At 40.0% G+C, this 20852-nt stretch overlaps 1 protein-coding gene across 25 annotated transcripts in view; it reads right to left on the bottom strand.

The window, feature by feature from the left end:
* Positions 1-20852, bottom strand: part of LOC126336637 (stress-activated protein kinase JNK) — an 886954-nt gene that overhangs the window by 5304 nt on the left and 860798 nt on the right. The window lies entirely within an intron of this gene.

Here is a 20852-nt window from a genome sequence, read left to right as displayed (position 1 = left end):
CTTCCCATGCTCCAGCTCTGAGTGGAACAGGAAGAAACTGTAAGACATGCTACAATAAAAAGTATCCTCTGCCATGCACTTCACACTGATTTGTTGAGTATAAATGTAGATGCAGACAAGAGTGGATGGACTATTTTTAAATCAGATTCATAAAAAGTATCCTCTGCCATGCACTTTACACTGATTTGTTGAGTATAAATGTAGATGCAGACAAGAGTGGATGGACTATTTTTAAATCAGATTCATGGAAAAGGAGGCTAGGTTAGAGTTTCTTGTATTTTACATTAATAAATCACAATGACAAGAGTGGAGGCAAATTTACAAAGTAATAAGACATTGGAAAATAGTACCAGGTTCAAACTGTCATCCAAGATACAATATCATTTAAAATAACAGATTTGGATTTTAAGATGGTGATCAAATGTAGAGGATCTATGTAATGGACTTTCAGTTTGACAAGATTGTCATACATGATCACCTTACCCATCTCCCACCACCACCACCACCACCACCACCACCACCTACAGTTTCCAGCCCTTGTCTTGGTCTGTTTGGAACATAAGCCTCTCTATCTGTTCCTGTTCTCCCACCAAGTACATTTCTCTCTTCACTCTGTTCTGGTCTTCTCCTTTCTTCATCAAGCATCTGTTTATTCCAATGATCCATCCGTCTTTCACTTTTTCTCTAGGTCTCCTGCCTTCTATTGTCATTTCATAGGCCTGTCTCAATATCCCGCCAGATCCCTATTCTTTTAACATGCCCATACCATCTTCTTGTCTTTTGCCATGGCCTCTTGCATGTGCTACTCTTTTACTGTTTTTCTCATTGTGTCATTCCTTACTCTGTCCGTTCTAGTAAATCTTATTCTGTTTTTAATTAATCTCACACATCTGTACCTTGTTCAAGTGCCTTTTCTTTATTACCATCATTTCTGATGCATATGTGAGTACTGGAGCATAACACACTTGCTTCCTTTTTGGGGTATACCCTTGCACCAAACCAGGCTTCTTATACACTACAAAAAAACCATGGGCTTGCCTTTTCTTTCACCTATTATCTTATCATTCCTTCCACTGTCTTCTGTTATGATCACCAGGTACTTAGAAGTTTCGGTATTCTTTAGCACTTGGCCTGTAATACTTATAACCATTGCTACTTTCCTCTAATTCCTCCTTGTCACCATCACTTCACAAGTCATTGCAATAAATTTCAGTTCACATTGTTCTGCATTTCCACCCATGTTTTAGTGTTTTTTGTATCTCTCCTTCTCCATTTCAGCACACCTTTAAATCATCTGCAAACACCATTCTTTCATATTTTCATCTCCTATTCACACTGTCAAGCTGGTCATTATCTCATCGCCAGCTGCTGTGGCTGAGTGGTTCTAGCCGCTACAGTCCAGAGCCACACTGCTGCTATGGTCGATGGTTCAAATCCTGCCTTGGGCATGGATGTGTGTGATGTCCTTAGGTTAGTTAGGTTTAAGTAGTAAGTCTAGGTGACTAATGACCTCAGATGTTATGTCCCACAGTGCTTAGAGCCATTTGAACCATTATCTCATCCATAATGGTGATGACAAGTAGAGGGACAGTGCACTCCCTTGCTTTAGCCCATTTTACTGTTCAAGCTAGTCTGGCTCCTCTCCTCTTTCTTTTCCACAACTCACTCTTTCTTGAAACATTTCCTTTAGTCTTACTAAATCCTTACCAACTGCTAACATCCCTCTTGGAGTTGTTATACACTAAAAATTAGATCAACTGTCAACCCTCCTGGTCTAAACCCATATTGTTCCTCTCTCATAATGTAACACTCCAATCTGACATGCCGAAACCTGCCTTCAAATTTTTTACACAGGAATAATAAAAAGAAAGAAACATAATGTCAAAATTTTATCTGCTAAGACATATCGCAAGTTTTATTTATTTTTTATTATGTTGAAAGCTGCCAAATCTGTACGTCACCAGGCAAACAGGTAACATGGTACAACATGATCATACTCTGTAAAAGGAAGTTCAGTTTCTATTGATAGTTTCAATGACACACTTGTTCACAGCTACTATTTGTTCGAATTCACAGCTTATTTGTACCTGTGTTACCAGCTTTGTGTCATGAGTTTCCTGAAACATATATCTGCTACTGATATACCATGTTTCTTTTTACATTCTTCCTAATAGGCTCTGTCTTTGAAATGGTTCCACAGATTCAAGGTAATGTATCCAATTAATGTTTTCTACTTTCCAAAGATAAAATATGAAGAATGTGGTAGGCAGCTGAAATCACCTGTTCTCCTAAAGACCTACATTTGCGTTATTTATGAGTTAATTTCTTGGACATTCATTTTAATGTCGAAGAAAAAGTTGTAACTTTTTTGTTAAATTGAGGAAGGGAGAAAACACTTGAAGTTAAACAGTGTGGCAAGCCAGTTTTGTTTCTTAAAATCAGAATGTGAATTGTATAAATGAACTTACCTGCCAAACTGAAACTTGTAAAATTGTGAAAGAAAAACTATTTGAAAGGTTTAGAACAGCCCATGAGAGTTAGTGCACTGAGGGTAATCTACAAGACTGGGCCCTCTTAATTGTAAGTGAGAAGAAAGTTACTGATTTTCAAGCTTCTTCGCCCTGGTGAAACAGGTTTAAGAAATTATACAGAAAAGGAAAGTCACAAAATTATTAAGTTTACTTCAAGTAAACATGTAGAGATATCATTGATATGCAGTAAAACAGACAAAGTCATAGTTTCCTGTTATCTCCTAAAATGCATTGCATATTGCCACTAAGTCAGGTTTCATACAAGAACTGCGTGCAAGCCACACTATTACTTAGTGGAAAACAATAACAATAGTCGCTTGTGGAGTCAATGAATGTTATGATACATTCATATACAACAATGCCACGAATAAGACAGCTTTATATCTGCCTTCAGGAACCTTGGAGGACCACTGTCTGGCCGAGTCTGCAGGGTCTGGAATGACAACAGGCACAGAGTCAGGAGGTCATGGGGCAGGGAAGTGGGGAAAATGGAGCCATAAAAGAAGAGTAGCAAGGAAAGATGGATGACTACATTGTAGGGGCAGAAGACAAAGAGGATGGGAGATGAGAATGGGGATGAAGTGACAGGACAGGTCTGGGGAGGTTTGAAACTGTAGGGTGGAGGGTATGGGAACAGTACACTACCATAGGTTGAGGCTGGGATAATTACAAGAGCGGAGAATGTATTGTAAGGGTAACTCCCATCTGTACAATTCAGAAAAGTTGGTGGTGGAGGGGAGGATCCAAATGGCTCGGTTAATGAAGGAGCCACTGAAATCAAGCACGTTATGTTTAGCTGCATAGGTTGGTCTACTTTGCTCTAGGCCACAGTTTGGCAGTGTCCGTTGATCCTGGTGGACACCTGGTTGGTAGTCATACCAATATAAAATGCTGTGCAATTATGGCAAAAGAGCTGGTAAACAACATGGCTGCTTTCACAGGTGACCTGGTCCCTGATGGGGTAGGATAAACAAGTGACAGAATAGGAACAGGAAGTGCTGATTGGATGGCTTGGACAGGTCTTGCACTTGGGTCTTCCGCAGGAATACGATCCTTGTGGCAAGGGGTGGAGATTGGGAGTGGCCTAGGGATGGGCTAGGATGTTGTGGAGATTGGGTTGGTGATGGAACAACACTTTAGGAAGGGTGGGAAGGATGTCCCTCATTACAGGGTATGATGTTCAGTAATAAGATAGGTAATCAAACCCATGGCAAAGAAAGTGGTTCAATTTGTTCCAGTCTCGGGTAGTATTGGGTGATGAAGGGGGCACTCCCTTGTGGCTGGTTCTTGGAAGTGGCTGTGGAAGTATTTCAGGTGTGAGGGGAAATGGTACAGAGATATGTTTGCAGACTAGGTCGAAAGCTTATATGTAAGTGTCTTTTAATTTTACCTGTCTGCGACTTATTGTGTTATGTTTAGGGTAAGTAGTGATTTTTTCCCCTACACTGTTAACTTTAACATTTTTTTTAAATACTTGCTGTGTGTCTTAGCAGTTACAATGCTGACAGTGGATTTCTTTCAGCATATTCCTCCTGTGTAAAAAATTTCAGGGTAGGTTTCAACATTTCAGACTGGACCATTCCCCTCGTCAGTCCTCCACCTCCTATATTGTGTACTTTCTTTTCCAGAATCTTCTCAAATACCTTGGCAGCCTAATAAAGTAACTCACCTATAATTTTAACATGATTTCTTGCAACCCTTCTTAAAAATTGGCACCACTATTCCCTTCTCCAATTTTCAAATGTACTTTCTATCCAAACTGTTCTCAAGGTCAATGGAGCCACTGCTCTCTGGCGATGTCAGCTGCTCTCAGCATCTTCACACTTAATTTATCCAATGAAGATACTTTTCCTTCTATCACAGTCTTTATCACTTCCTCTATTTACAAGTATGTCCAAACTAAGTCCATCTTGACATCCTTCACATTCCCTGGCTCCTGATTTTCCTCTTCCATATTTCGGTTGGGGTTTAGTAACTCTCCAAAATACTGCTTTGATGTCACCCTCATTTCGCAGAAAACCTAAATCTGGTTGGCTGGATGTGGATTTGAACCATTGTCCTCCTTAATGTGAGTCCAGTCTGTTAACCACTGAATCACCTTGCTTGGTCTCTCCTTCTTCATTGATGTGTATTTCATCCCTTTGTACATTGCTCTTTATTATTTTCTAAAATTGCTCTTTGCATTATCTTCCATCAAGTTCCACACTCTTATCCTTCTTTCCTATCTTTCTGCCCTCTTTTCCCCTGCAATGCCTTAACCATGATCAGAAAATGGCAGAGACTACTATGTAGTGCTTCAGAAGATACTTACTTAACGTCAATGACTCTTCTGCTTCTGTTCTGATATATGATGTAGTAAACCACAGATTTACTAGACAAATCATAGCAATACTGTAACACTTTATCACTTTCCCTCTTTTTAAACTGGGTGTTGTCTATCATGAGTCCATTCCTTTCACAAAAACCTAACAACTTTCATCCTTCCTCATTTCCCCTTCCCCACCCTTTAACTCCCAATTTCCTCACATCCTTTTCTTTTATGGTCCATGTGTTCATTTAGGCCTTCCATCATCATGATTTCCTGTCTGGTTACTTGTCTCTGCATTTTCTCTTCAAAGTCCTCTTCCTCTTTAACAGAACATCCAACTTGTGTTGTAGGCCTACATAACTGCAGAATTTCCATAACCTTCCCATTCACTTTCACTCTAATCCTCATTATCCTGTCCCTTATTCACTTTATCTCCTGTCTCCTCTCAACACTAGTGCAACTCAATGTCGTCATCCTTTTTCATTCCCACTATATCCACTCCCAAATTGCCAAATTCCTTTACCTTTGACTTTGTTTCACACAATCCTAGAGTATCCAGTCATCTCCAATTCAAAATGTTCAATGCACTAAATCTTAGTTCTTGGGAATAGAGGGATTGCCTTCCATTATTTTCATTCTTTGTGAGGTTTATTCCATGTCTGAAAAGATATGTTTTATCCACTACTATTTGCTACACCAAATGTACCTGGATTTGTTAAAAGAGTTCCCTCTTCTGCCTTTTGGTCCATTGGAGGTATTTTATTTCCCTCCTGTCCTTCAATAAACAAGAGCTGTCACCTAGGAATGTACTCTCTAACCACGAGTGAAAAATGGTTTTGGAATGTTTGTAGCCAACAATTCAACCAGTAGTATTATTGTGTGTTCCCAATATTACCTGAATTAAGGTTGTCCCAACAACTGTTTTGTGGTGATCCATACTGATGTATACCAACAATAACATGTTTTATACCAATTATTGACCTTATATTATTTTTTTATTTTCTTTTGGTAACATTAAGTTCTGGCCTGTAAGTGGTATGTGTCACATCCTTATACAGTCATGTGTTATTGTCTCAGGTCTTTCACTGAATGAGCATAGCTGTGATGCAAGCATAAGTGGTGCAACCAGTTTTGTGACTTTACAGGTGACACTTCAGTCAATATTTGGATTAGGGACTTGCACATAAATCAAATTTCTCAAAATATTTCAACAGTCATTAATGTAGGTATACTTACGTCAATAATTTTGGACCTTTTTTTTATGTATCAAGGATACAGCACAGTATGCTTTTTCTGGTTTTTCTACTTTGTAGTGTCGGCTTTAGAACTTTTCATTTAACTGTGGACAGGCAATTGACATAAATTTTCACAGAACTCTGGTCTGTTATGGGGGATACATTGAATTTGGTTATGTGATGGACAATGGGACTTGCCTCATGCATCTTGTGATTTCTTGCATAGTCTTGTGTGTGAATTCTTCCTGATGGCGCAGCAAACTGATTTTATGATTCCAATGCTTAACATCCTCCAGCTGCTGGGAAAATTGAGTGCTACACAGACAAAGTTAGTGGCCACTCAGGAACAGTTGCTACACTGGCCTGGCTGGAGGACCGAGAACAACTCTACAAAGACATTCAGTGGACACAGCTGGCATTCCATCAATTTTATACAAGACAAGAACAGTATGCTCATTGCTAGGAGAAACTTGAACAACATTTTAGGGTAAACAGAACCGTCGACAGTGTAACCAAATGTGTATTCTCCTTGTCTAATGCTGGTGCTTATGTGTATGGTCTGGTTCACCCACTTTTGGCAGTTAAACACCTGTGTGACTTGAGTTAGTCAGATGTTAAGGACAGATAGGTGATTTTTTTTTTTTCAGAGTAAACTTAGTATTGTGGTGGTGCACTATAAATTGTATCACACATGTAAGAAGACTGGCCAGTCATTAAAATAATGGATTACTATTCTGCAAGGCCTTACTCGTGGCTGTCATTTCCTGTGTGAAAAGAAAGATTGTGCTCTTCTCTATGTGGATAATGCTGTGAGTGATATGGCAATTGCCCATGTTCCAGATGCACGGCTACAAAATCATCTTACCATTCTCAATAACCCCATATTAGATGAGTGCTTATCTGTCATTCAAGCTTCGAGAAGGCCAAACAAACAGAGCAGCTGCTTGACTACAACAGAACTGAACTTTTTCAGACAAGCTTTAAGAGTGGAGCTGTTCATAAAGGGAAACAACAGTAAACATTATCAGGTATTTAGATCTCGGGCCACACCCAGAACAAGGGCAAATCATCTTATGCTGGTCACTCTTCACAAGTGAAATCTTGCTGTCAGTGTTCTGTGACCCATGATAGGCAATCCTGCTATTACAAACACATCAAGTGCTTATTTTGTCAAAAACTGGGTCACAAGGCTGAAGTCTGTCTAAAGAAATAACATCTCAGGCCCAAATGCTCCAATTTTACTGATGACATAGATGGTTCTGTGTATATATTTGATTCTAGTACTGATGATTTTGAAAATACTGTGTGTAGTGTTCTATCAAATGATACTCCTACTGATGGTTTTGAAAATAATGTATACACTGTTCTCTCATGTGTTCAGTTTGACTCTAATGTTGATGAATTTGAAAATAATATGGACGAGGTTCTTTCACATAATGACAAAGCTGTGTTTGTGGCTTCCACAGTTAATGGTCTTGGTTAAAATCCATACAGGCAGTGGCTCGTCTAGATCTCTTACCAGTAGTGATACATATGGATAATTCCATGTCACTTCTACACAACACAAATTTCATACAAAATTAGTGCATTCAATGAACCATATAAGAGATGGAAAATTACCAATTTGCAGAGTTATATGACAACTGTGAAGAAAGTTATAGGTCTGCAAAGCTTGCAACTTGTATGAAATTTACATGTGTCTGTCTCAATATAAATGACTGTAATTATGAATCTAAACCAGATAAAGCAATGAAACTTATATCATTGAAAAGCTAGTGAGTAGACCTTTGACCTTGTGTATCTCAAACACCCTACCTTCAGTTTTTTTGGAAAAAAATTGTATTGCTCTAATATGTTCCTATAAACATGGTAAATATCAATATGGCATACCAAAGGTGCGTTGTTGTGATCTTAACCCGAAGACTGGTTTGATGCAGCTCTCCATGCTACTCTATCCTCTGCAAGCCTCATCATCTCCGAGTAACTACAGCAACCTGCATCCTTTAGAATCTGCTTAGTGTATTCATGTCTTGGTCTCCCTCTGCAATTTTTACCCTTCATGCTTCCCTCCAATATTAAATTGGTGACCCCTTGATGCCTCAGAATGCGTACTAAGAACCGATCCCTTCTTCTAGTCAAGTTGTGCCACAAATTGCTATTCTCCCCAGTTTTATTCAGTACCTCCTCATTAGTTATGTGATCTACAGAAGTAATCTTTAGCATTCTTCTGTAGCACAACATCTCAAAACCTTCTAATCTCTTCTTGTGTAAACTGCTTATCATCCACATTTCACTTACATACAAGGCTATACTCCAAACATCTTCCAGACTCTTAAACCTATAGTTGATGTTGATTATTTCTCTTATTCAGAAATGCTTTTCTTGCCATTCCCAGACTGCTTTTTACATCCTCCCTACTTCGACCATCACCAATCATTTTGCTTCTCAAACAGCAAAACCGATCCGCTATTTTAAGTGTCTCATTTCCTAATCTAATTCTCTCAGCATCACCTGATTTAATTCGATTACATTCCACTGCCCTCATTTTGCTTTTGTTGATGTTCATCTTACATCATCCTTTCAAGACACTGCCCATTCTGTTCAACTGCTCTTCCAAGTCCTTTGCTCTCTCTGACAGGTTTACAATGTCATCAGTAATCCTCAGAGTTTCCATTTCTTTTCCCTGGACTTTAATTCCTATTTCAAATTTTTCATTTGTTTCCTTTACTGCTTGCTCAATATACAGATTGTATAATATCAAGGCTAGGCTACAATCCTGTCTACTCCTCTTCTCAGCAATTGCTTCACTTTGTGCCCCTTGACTCTTATAACTACCTTCTGGTTTCTGTACATATTGTAAGTAGCCTTTCACTCTCTGTGTTTTACCTCCACTACCTTCAGAATTTGTAGAGAGTATTCCAGTCAACAACATCAAAAACTTCCTCTAAATCTACAAATGCTATAAACATAGGTTTACCTTTTCTTAACCTAGCTTCTAAGATAAACCATAGGGACAGTACTGCCTCACGTGTTCCTACATTTCTATGGAATCCAAACTGACCTTCCCTGAGGTCGCCTTCTACCAGTTTTTCCATTTGTCTGTAAAGAATTCGTGTGAGTATTTTGCAACCGTAACTTATTGAACTGCTAGTTCAGTAATTTTCTCACCTGTCAGCACCTGATTTCTTTGGAATTGGAATTATTATATCCTTCTTGAAGTCTGAGAGTATTTTGCCTGTCTTGTGCAGCCTCCCCACCAGATGGAAGAGTGTCATTATGGCTGGCTTTCCCAAGGCTGTCAGTAATTCTAATAGAATGTCATCTACTCCCAGAGTCTTGTTTCTACTTAGGTCTTTCAGTGTTCTGTCAAATTCTTCATTCAGTATCATATCTTACATCGCATCTCATCTACATCCTCTTCCATTTGCATAATATGCCCTCAAGCACATTGCCCTTGTATAGACCCTCTATATATTCCTTCCACCTTTTGGCTTTCCATTCTTTGCTTAGGACTGGTTTTCCATCTGAGCTCTTGATATTCATATAGGTGGTTTTCTATTTCTCCCACATCTCTTTAATTTATCTGTAGGCGACATCTACCTTACCCCCTAGTGATATATGCTTCTACATCCTTACATTTGTCCTCTAGCCATTCCCACTAAGCTGTTTTGCTCTTTCTGTCGATCTCATTTTTTTAGATGTTTGTACTCCCTCTTGCCTGCTTCATTTACTGCATGTTCATGTTTATGTTTTCTTCTTTCAATAATCAAATTCAATATTTTTTTGTGTTACCCAAGAATTACCACTAGTCCTCATCCTTTTCTACTCAATCTTCTGCTGCCTTCACTATTTCTTCTCTCAATGTAACCATACAGTAAAGCTACATGCAATTGGGAAAAATTACCGCTGTAGTTTCACCTTGCTTTCAGCCGTTTGCTGTTTTGGTTGATGCTACAAGGCCAGTTCAGTCAATCATCCACTGTTGCCACTGCAACTACTGAAAAGGCTCTCAACAGATGAGTGTTGTGGTTGCACCTATAGTATGGCTATTTGTATCACTGAGGACCAAAGGAATCATGACCAAAATTTATTTCATCTACATCTCTACACTAAATTTAATCTACATCTCTACACTAACAAAATGCAATAAGCAGCCATATATCAGTTTTTCCCCCCTTCAGAACAGCAGCCAACAGCAGTCACTGTTATTCCGACTAACTAGTGAAAATTTCAAATATAAAATTCTCCCCTGAAATTTCGTCTCCGACTCTGCGGGAGACATCCTCGGAGGTACAGCGGCAAACTCCGAAGAGAACTCGAGGAAGCGCTGACCATATAGGCAGTACAGAGGGCACCACTGTCGATCACGTGGCGTCGGCTATGAGATTGTCTCTGGTAATGCCAACATTCTCGATTGAAAGTAATAGATTGTCACGAGAATATTGGAATTACCAGAGACAAACTCATAGCCGACGCCACGTGATCGACAGTGGTGCCGTCCGTACTGCCTATATGATCAGTGGTTCCTCGAGTTCTCTTCGCATTTTGCCACTGTACCTCCAAGGAGGTCTCTCGCAGTCGGAGCGAAACGTCAGGGGAGAGTTTTATACTTCGACCACGGCCTATCAGCCCAGAAGTTTAAGTGAAGACAATACCAGCCGTGAAAGCCTACATTGTATGATCAGAGAGACTTTTATTTCAGCCAGTTTACTTTTATTTCAGCCAGTTATCATTAGCTTGTTTCATGTGTGTACCCAACCTGCAGTAACAACTGCTTGAGTATTTAGTAGGAGTTTGTAAAAAAATTCCTCCACTTTGACAGCTGCCACCCATTCCATACCAAGAAGTCACTTCTGTACAGCCTAGCCACCTAAGATAGTCGCATCTGCATTGACAAGCAGTCCCTCTCAAAATATACTTAGGGTCTCACTAAAGTCTTCACTGACCGTAATTATGGTTGGCCCGCTAGATGGCGCTGCCATAGGTAAAATGGATATCAACTGTGTTTTTTAAAATAGGAACCCTTATTTTTTATTACATATTCGTGTAGTACGTAAAGAAATATGAATGTTTAAGTTGGACCACTTTTTTTCGCTTTGTGATAGATGGCGCTGTAATAGTCACAAAAAGTATGTGTGGTATCACGTAACATTCCGCCAGTGCGGACGGTATTTGCTTCGTGATACCCATGTTAAAATGGACCGTTTACCAACTGCGCAAAAGGTCGATATCGTGTTGATGTATGGCTATTGTGATCAAATGCTATGTATGCTGCTCGGTATCCTGGACAACATCATCGAAGTGTCCGGACCGTTCGCTAGATAGTTACATTATTTAAGGAAACGGGAAGTGTTTAGCCACATGTGAAACATCAACCACGACCTGCAACAAATGATGATGATGAAGTCGATGTTTTAGCTGCTGTTGCATCTAATCCGCACATCAGTAGCAGACAAATTACACGAGAATCGGGAATTTCAAAAACATCGGTGTTGAGAATCCTACATCAACATCTATTGCACCCGTACTATATTTCTAAGCACCAGGAATTGCATGGTGACGACTTTGAACATCGTGTACAGTTCCACGCACTCTATTTGGCAACGAAGCGTCATTCACCAGCAGCGGTAACGTAAACCGGCATAATATGCACTATTGGGCAACGGAAAATCCACGATGGCTGCAACAAGTGGAACATGAGAGACCTTGGCGTGTTAATGTATGGTGTGTCATTATGGGAAGAAGGATAATTGGCCCCTATTTTATCGTTGGCAATCTAAATGCTGCAATGTATGCCGATTTCCTACGTAATGTTCTACCGATGTAACTACAAGATGTTTCACTGCATGACAAGATGGCGAAGTACTTCCAACATGACGGATGTCCGCCACATAGCTCGCATGTGGTTGAAGCGGTATTGAACAACATATTTCATAACAGGTAGATTGGTCATCGAAGCACCATACCATGTCCCGCACGTTCACCGAATCTGACGTCACCGGAATTCTTTCTGTGGGGAAAAGTTGAAGGATATTTGGTATCGTGATCCACCGATAATGCTTTATGACACCCGTCAGCGCATTGTCAATGCATATGCGAACATTATGGAAAGCCAACTACTTGCTGTTGAGAGGAATGTCTTACACGCACTGCCAAATGCATTGAGGTTGACGGACATCATTTTGAGCATTTATTGCATTAATGTGGCATTTACAGGTAATCACACTGTAACAGGATGCATTCCCAGAAATGATAAGTTCACAAAGGTGTATGTATCACATTGGAACAACCGAAATAAAATGTTCAAACGTACCTACATTCTGTATTTTAATTTAAAAAACCTACCTGTTATCAACAGTTCATCTAAAATTGTGAGCCATATGTTTGTGACTATTACAGCGCCATCTAACACAAAGTGAAAAAGTGGTCCAACTAAAACATTCATATTTAAATGGGGGTTCCTATTTTAAAAAACGCATTTGAGATCCGTTTGACCTATAGCAGCGCCATCTAGCGGGCCAACCATAGCGCCATCTGGTTTCCCCCTTCAAGCTAGACAAGTTTCGTTCTTTGTAGTTTTTCCGTTTGATGCTTATTTTGTGAAATATTGGGCCCGGTCACGATTAATGGACCACCCTGTATATGGGCCCAATTTTTGGTCCCGACACAGTCAGTCCATGCCGAGTTTCAGACAAGAACCTGTGTTTGTTAGAACAACAACAATGCAGCAAATTAACTGTGAAATAAGTGTAACACAATTAGACCATGTGTTAAAACAATGACAGTGTCCATTCAATACGTACCACAATATTCTACAAGACTTGTGAACTGTATGGTTAGGTTTTAACTGCTCTTAAATGTACAACAGTAAACTATTGAAGCAATATGTGCATGTTCACTTGGAGCCTGTTAATGAGGCTTACTGAATGTTAAACAATAGTGCACTGGCCATATAACTGTGTCATATTGGGGGGATTGTGAACAGTGAAAGCAAAAAACTGAGAAACACAAATGTGCACCTGTTGGCTACATCATTCAAAGTAGTCAGTGTTGTAGTTCCACACCCAATTTCTCAGCCAGTGTAGCAACACAGTATCTCAACACAGATGACAATTAAAAAGGAAATAAAGTGGGTGAACTGTCACACACTCTGTTGCTGAACACACTGCCAAACATGACATCCTTCATTTCAATTACTGCTTCACAGCCTGTACCATATAGATCCTTCCCACCATCACTGGTTTTTCTGAATCACACAGGTGGGAACTTTCCCTGCAATGCATCCTACATTCCTGTAACCCTTCTGGCCTCAACCTTCATTAGTCACTGTCATCACCCATCCAGCCCGTTCCCTGTTCCCATTCCAGCACTACACAGCGATCACTCCACCATCACACCCAGTCTTTTTATTTATCTCCTTTTCCGCTACTCCCCCCCCCCCCCCCCCCCCCAATCTCCCCTGCCCTCCGTCTAACCTGCAGCACTTCACTGCCCACCCAGCCCCCACCATACTATCCCTCCCCCTCCAGCCCCAGCTCCCTCCTTACCCCCACCTAGCCATCACTCCCATCATGCAACTAGTATTACTGCTAACAGTGTGGTTCCAGTTGCCTGAAACTGCAGTTGTGTACGAGAGTTTTGTGTGTGTGTATGTGTGTGTGTGCCTGCATGCACCGTCTATTGTCAATAAAGGTCTTAATGGCCAAAAGCTTCAATTGTGAGAATCATCTTGTTGTGCCCATCTGCTAAGTGTGACAAGACTGACTTATTATCTGTGTGTACTGTTTGGTACAGGCTGCATTGATGAAATTACAGGTAAGTGTTGGTTAACAACAGGCTGGGTAGTTCTACAGACTGTAACAAAAATCAGCAGACAATTTCACTGAGGTGTTTGCACCAAATTTACCAACCGCTGCTACTACCACACTCATTTATCACCCAGAAACAGCCACAGTTCTTTAAAATCACTAAAGAAGAACTCAAAGTAAGAAAATATCTTGTTGTTTGTGATTTTGCAGATAACTGCTCCTTCACCATTCAGGACGAAGTACACAGACTTCATTGGAATGGTTCACAGATTACAATTCACTCATTGTTGTTTACTACATACACACAAATACTAATCAAATACACCGTGTGTGGAAATGTCTGCCTGCCTTCAGCGCAATACAGCGTGTGTGTATTCTTTCCAGTGCAATTTCACCCATTTCTTAAAATGTCAGTTTCCCACTCCAAAGCACTTTTTATTACTTTCCATACATGGATGTGCTACCCACTACAAAAACAAAGAATTTCAAGAATCTGTCATACCATGAGGAAGATTTTGCTGTCTTGGCAGAATGGCATTTTTTTAAATTTTTTTTTCTTTTTATTTTATTTTATTTTATTTTATTGTTACAGCACAGCGTAAAGGACCTCATGATGATGTTGCAGAGGTTGTAAAGAGATTAACCACACTTACCAGCCTCTCGCAGCCTAATGAAAACCACAACAGTTCTTTCAATAATCATCATCATCATCATTTAAGACTGATTATGCCTTTCAGCATTCAATCTGGAGCATGTCTCTCTTATAAAATTCCTCCATGATCCCCTATTCAGTGCTAACATTGGTGCTGCTTCTGATGTTAAACCTATTACTTCAAAATCATTCTTAACCGAATCCAGGCACCTTCTACTTGGTCTACTCCGACTCCTCCTACCCTCTACTGCTGAACCCATGAGTCTCTAGGGTAACCTTGCTTCTCCCATGCGTGTAACATGACCCCACCATCTAAGCCTGTTCGCCCTGACTGCTACATCTATAGAGTTCATTCCCATTTTTTCTTTGATTTCCTCATTGTGGACACCCTCCTGCCATTGTTCCTACCTACTAGTACCTGCAATAATCCTAGCTACTTTCATATCCGTAACCTCAACCTTATTGATAAGGTAACCTGAATCCACCCAGCTTTCGATCCCATACAACAAAGTTGGTTGAAAGATTGAATGGTGCATAGATAACTTAGTCTTGGTACTGACTTCTTTCTTGCAGAAGGGAGTAGATCGTAGCTGAGCACTCACTACATTAGCTTTGCTACACCTCGCTTCCAGTTCTTTCACTATATGAAAGTTCTTTCAAAGATGCAAAGAAATTCTCCTTCATATGTCTTCCACTATGCATCTCCACTACACATCAGTTTTATATCACAATGAAGACAGTGCCAAGCTGAAGTAACATTTAAAGAATATAACATTTAAAGAATACAAGGATGATTTCAGGCACCCAGAAGCTTCACTGTATAATACCTATTAATGAAGTTATAGTGAATACAAAGGCATATTGTGCTTCTTCAGTAAGCAGAGAAGAGTCAGTGATTGCTATAGTGAATGAAATGTTATTAACAGATATCCAGGGATTTGTTGTCTGTATGTATGGCAGTCATTGGTGAGTCTCCTATGTATTGCGACCTTATGAAGAAACACATGAAATAAGGTCAATTTCTTGCATCCACAGGGACCATCTCCTGTCATTTGTGTTATCGCAAGATGTGACATTCTCATACCAACTGGAAGGGCATTTAGTCTCTTTGGAGATTTGTAAGATGAGATTTTACCATGTTTCACTTCTTTTCTATTCAAGCCACGCTTTAAATGGTTTATAATACTATTAAATAATATAAACTATACTTTTGTACAACATTACCTACAAATTGTACATTTTAATAATTTGTGTTTCTTATGTATGTGCTATCTTCTGCATTTTATAGTGTACTGATGCAGACAAAATATTTTTTTTTCTTTTTTTTTCTTTTTTTTTTTGGCATCATACCTTTAGTGTGCCATCTTGATATTTACTATGTTTATAGTAACACTGAAGCAATACAATACATTTTTTTCAAAAAAAAATTGAAGATGGGGTGTTTTGAGATATTCAATGTCATAGGTTAAAGTCAATTACCTCGAATGTGAATATTCTTAGAAACCCATCATGTTGCATAGCAATGTTATTAAGCTTTGCTCATTAGCTTTTCAACAGTAAAAGGTGTCATTGCTGTATCTCTATTAGAACCAGAATTATAGTCATTTATGTTGAGACAGGCATATGTAAATTTCACACAATTTCCAAACTTTTGCAGCCTGTAACTTTCTTCACAACTATCATGTTGTTGTTGTTGTTGTCGTTGTTGCGGTCTTCAGTCCTGAGACTGGTTTGAAGTGTAATAAAGACAGTCACTGTAAAAACATAATGTTGTTGTTGTGGTCTTCAGTCCTGAGACTGGTTTGATGCAGCTCTCCATGCTACTCTATCTTGTGCAAGCTTCTTCATCTCCCAGTACCTACTGCAACCTACATCCTTCTGAATCTGCTTAGTGTACTCATCTCTTGGTCTCCCTCTACGATTTTTACCCTCCACGCTGCCCTCCAATACCAAATTGGTGATCCCTTGATGCCTCATAACATGTCCTACCAACCGATCCCTTCTTCTGGTCAAGTTGTGCCACAAACTTCTCTTCTCCCCAATCCTATTCAATACTTCCTCATTAGTTATGTGATCTATCCATCTAATCTTCAGCATTCTTCTGTAGCATCACATTTCGAAAGCTTCTATTCTCTTCTTGTCCAAACTATTTATCGTTCATGTTTCACTTCCATGCATGGCTACACTCCATACAAATACTTTCAGAAATGACTTCCTGACACTTAAATCTATACTCGATGTTTAACAACTGTCATATACCTCCACAAATTTGTAGCTTTCCATCCCTGTTATGGACCATTGAATGCACTATATTTGAAAGAAACCTGAGATGGTCAGGTTGAAAATGTCACTTTTCTATGTTTAACAGACACGGAATTACCCATATGCTTTAATTGGATCTCCAACATTGCTCATCTTCCATGAAACTTTGAAATGTTACAGTAAGCAGAGAGTAAGAAAACAAAGGACACTGTCAAGTGCACATCAATTATGAAAACACTCAAGTGATGCAATCGCATACAGTGTTCAATATTTTGGAACTTGATCTCCTTCATTGTCTGTGTTTCAGGGCTCTCAGTTCAAAAGCCCACATCCAAGCCACAAATGTGGACAGGGTCAGTGCACCACTGCCTTCTTCTTTGCCTGGAGACCAGAGCTAGCGAAGCCATGGATTCTGTTCCACCTCCATTGTGTTGGATCTTTCCTGGAAACACAATGGGTTGTCCTGCTGGACACTCACTCGGACTACCTGTATGTGGTACAGACGGGGAACCCGGATACATTCCACACGACCCAGGCATTACAGTGGATCTTGGCTGTGGAAGGTCTTCCTCATGCCACTGTGACACGTGATGGTACCCACACTGCTGTTCAATATTTCTTTTCCTTCTGCATGACAAGGCATACAGTTCCCCAGCAGCACAACCAACAGGGCCATCATCTGCTTCATCCACACATCAAAGGATCAAAAGTGGAAGTTAGTGGCTGAGCACACTTGAGATGACACTTTTCTCATGTTTCTCTCTGCTTAAAGAAGCACCGCATTCCTATCCCAGGTGGTACTCCAGCACCAGGACACCTTAGGTGTTACAGGCTTCCATCATGAGAAATGGCAGCTCACAATCAGGACCATAATCTCTAAGTCAGTGTCTCAGTTGGGACAGCCAGGAGACAAAACTTCACTAGAACCTGACTGTATCTCATAATGGTTCTGCCTTGCAGTCCTTGTAGTTCTTTTCCAGTCACATGTCCCAACAACGCATCTTCCCATGTGGGGGAATAGAGATTTTCAACACAGTAGCATTGCTGCACACGGCAATCACTGGCTCTGCCTGGATGTAGGGAAAAACAGCTTCATCTTGGAGGCCAGGACACAGATGGACATTGTCCACGACTCTTGGTAACAACCAACAAAGAAGGGCTGTTAGATCATCCTTTTATGCCTGCTGTTTACGTTCCCGTATTTCATGTTACCTGTACCAAAGGGAAGGCAGTGAGCAATGAGCAGTAAGTCACAGTGGCTGTTCAACACAGGTCACCTTCGGTGAAGGACCTACTTTGCCACACCTCCCACAGACTCCAACCAGGGATAATGATGGTATCACTTGGCCAGGAGAGCCAATGAGTGACAAGCTTTTTATCTCTAGCAGCAACAGTCGAACACATGGAGTCAATGTAGCCATTCACATGATGTTATAAGCTGCAGAGAGAGTTGCAGTTGCATTCTGTAATTTGATTCTACAATCAACAGTTGCAGTTACGGAGTTACCTGCCTGCGTTGTAGACCATTAAGAGCTGCCATCTGCCATGTCAGTAAGTAGACTTGCTACTGGAATCATCACAGCTGTAGTGCTGCATTGCCGTTAAGGACTTCATCTCTGTAGGACACTATTAGGGTGATAATGAGACATTGACTAAGTTTCTGTTGTCTGCACCACAGTTCACGTCAAGGTATTTTGTCAGTTACAATAAATAAGAATTATTTTACTTGAACTAATTTATGTGTGTAGTAGTTTCAGAACACTACACTGGTACAGTCGTTTATAGTGATGTAGCTCACAGGAAGTAGAGAGCACATCACAGTAGTTTCAGAGTAACTTCCATCACAACACATTACAAGAACATATCAGTGACTGAAATGACAGATATGCACTACAGGTGCAACCTAGCAAATAGCAATGGGGACACACCACCTCAAATTTATGCTGCATGTTATGCTGGGAGGCAGCTGTCTTGAGGATAAATGTTTGTACAACTCCACTAGTGCTTGTGAAAGACAGACTTTTTTGAGAAGAGAGCTGCAGATGCTGGGAGGCTACACAATACACTAATGCCTAAGCTCAAGGAACAAATTCTTCAGACTGTGGATGAAATTCCTAATTTTACAAGAACAACTGCAAAAAGGGGAAGTCATTAATCATGTGATGATCTGGGACATTCTGCATAAAAATCTGTACCTGTATCACCTTCAATAGCTGCATGGACTAAGAGAGGCAGATTTTTAGCCAAGAATAGCTTTATGCCCATGCATGTTTGAGCAGTGTGCTGTGTCTGCAGTTCTCAGCATGTACCTTACTCATTGGTGAGGATAGATTTTCATATGATGGATCTTCAGTTATTATAAAAATCATGTCTGGGTTTATGAAAATCTTCATGAAGTCAGACAAGACAGACATCATCAGAGGTGCAGTCTCAATACGTCGGGTCAAATAATTCATGACCATCTCATTGGCCCTACTTACTTCCACATTGTTTTTCCTGTCAAACACATCTGCGGTTCCTTAGACAACAATTGCTTCATTTACTGTCATTCAGGGAATGTGGTTTATGGACAATGGTGCTCCACTTCACTTTTACATTTATAGTTTGTGAGTATCTTTGTTTTCCCCTGGGAACATTTAAAACCCTTTGTGTATTCAACTCCCACACCCATTGTTGAATTCCAAGGGAGTGTTTCCAAGTTTGATTTTCCACCATGTACAGAGAAGGACGCAGGTAATTTCTATGCCACGAATTAAAAACCTTTTCATACCTTCCTAACAAACTTTCTGTAATGTTTTGATGTCATGAATAAATGCTCACAGTTTGTGAGACACATTTTATACACCATGTACAACAAATAATTTTTCTTTTTGTACAATTTAAGACTCGAAGATTATGCTAACAACCAACCATCAGTCAAACAAAAAAAATTTAAATAATACAATTTCTCAGTAATTTTGATTTATTATATTTTATTATGAGTTCTGTTGAACCTAACAGCACTAGAGTTGCTAAGATATGGAACGCTCAGTGTTCTTACACCAATTAAACTCATTATATTTTTTATAAAATTTATGTAGATGGATACTGTAAGGTACAATACACTGAGGTGACAAAAGTCATGGGATACGTCTTAATACTGTATCTGACCTCCTTTTGCCTGGCATAGTAGAAGTCCCCTGCAGAAATATTGAGCCATGCTGCCTCTATAGCCATCCACAATTGCAAAAGTGTTGCCAGTGTAGAATTTTGTGCACCTCTCAATTATGTCTCATAAATGTTCAATGGGATACACAGCCGGCGATCTGAGTGGCCAAATCACTCATAAAATTGTCCAGAATCTCTAACAATTTTGGCATAGTGATAAGGTGCATTGTCATCCATAAAAATCCACGATTGTTTGGGAACATAAAGTCCAACGAATGGCTACAAATGTCTCAAAGTAGCTGAACATAACCACTTCCAGTCAACAACTGGTTCAGATGGAGTAGAGGACAAAGTGCATTCCACAAAAACACAGCACACACCATTTGGAGCCACCACCAGCTTGCACTGTGCTTTGTTGACAACCTGGGTCAATGGCTGTATGTGGTGTGCTCCATACTGTAACACTACCATCAGATCTTGTCAACTGTAATCAGGACTCATATGACCAGGCCAGGGTATTCCCGTCACCTAGGGTCCAATCAATACGGTCACAATCCCAGGAGAGGCATTGCACAGTGCACTGTCCTGTTAGCAAAGACACTTGTATCTGTCATCTGCTGCTGTAGCCTATTACCACCAAATTTCACCACACTGTCCTAGCAGATACGTTCATCGTACAGACCTCAGTGATTTCCATATTTATTTTACACAGTGTTGCTTGTCTGTTAGCACTAACAACTGTACACAAACATCCCTGCTCTTGGTCTGTGGTGAGAGGTAATGCCTGAAATTTAGTATTCTCGCCACTCTCTTGACACTGTGGATCACAGATATTGAATTCCCTAACACTTTCCAAAATGGAATGTCCCAAGTATCTAGCTCCAACTATCAGACCATGTTTAAAGTCTG

Source organism: Schistocerca gregaria, chromosome 2, assembly GCF_023897955.1.
Source record: "Schistocerca gregaria isolate iqSchGreg1 chromosome 2, iqSchGreg1.2, whole genome shotgun sequence".
Classification (NCBI taxonomy): Eukaryota; Metazoa; Arthropoda; class Insecta; order Orthoptera; family Acrididae; genus Schistocerca; species Schistocerca gregaria.
Note: the sequence above shows the minus strand (reverse complement) of the source record. Positions and strands in the feature narration are given on the sequence as shown.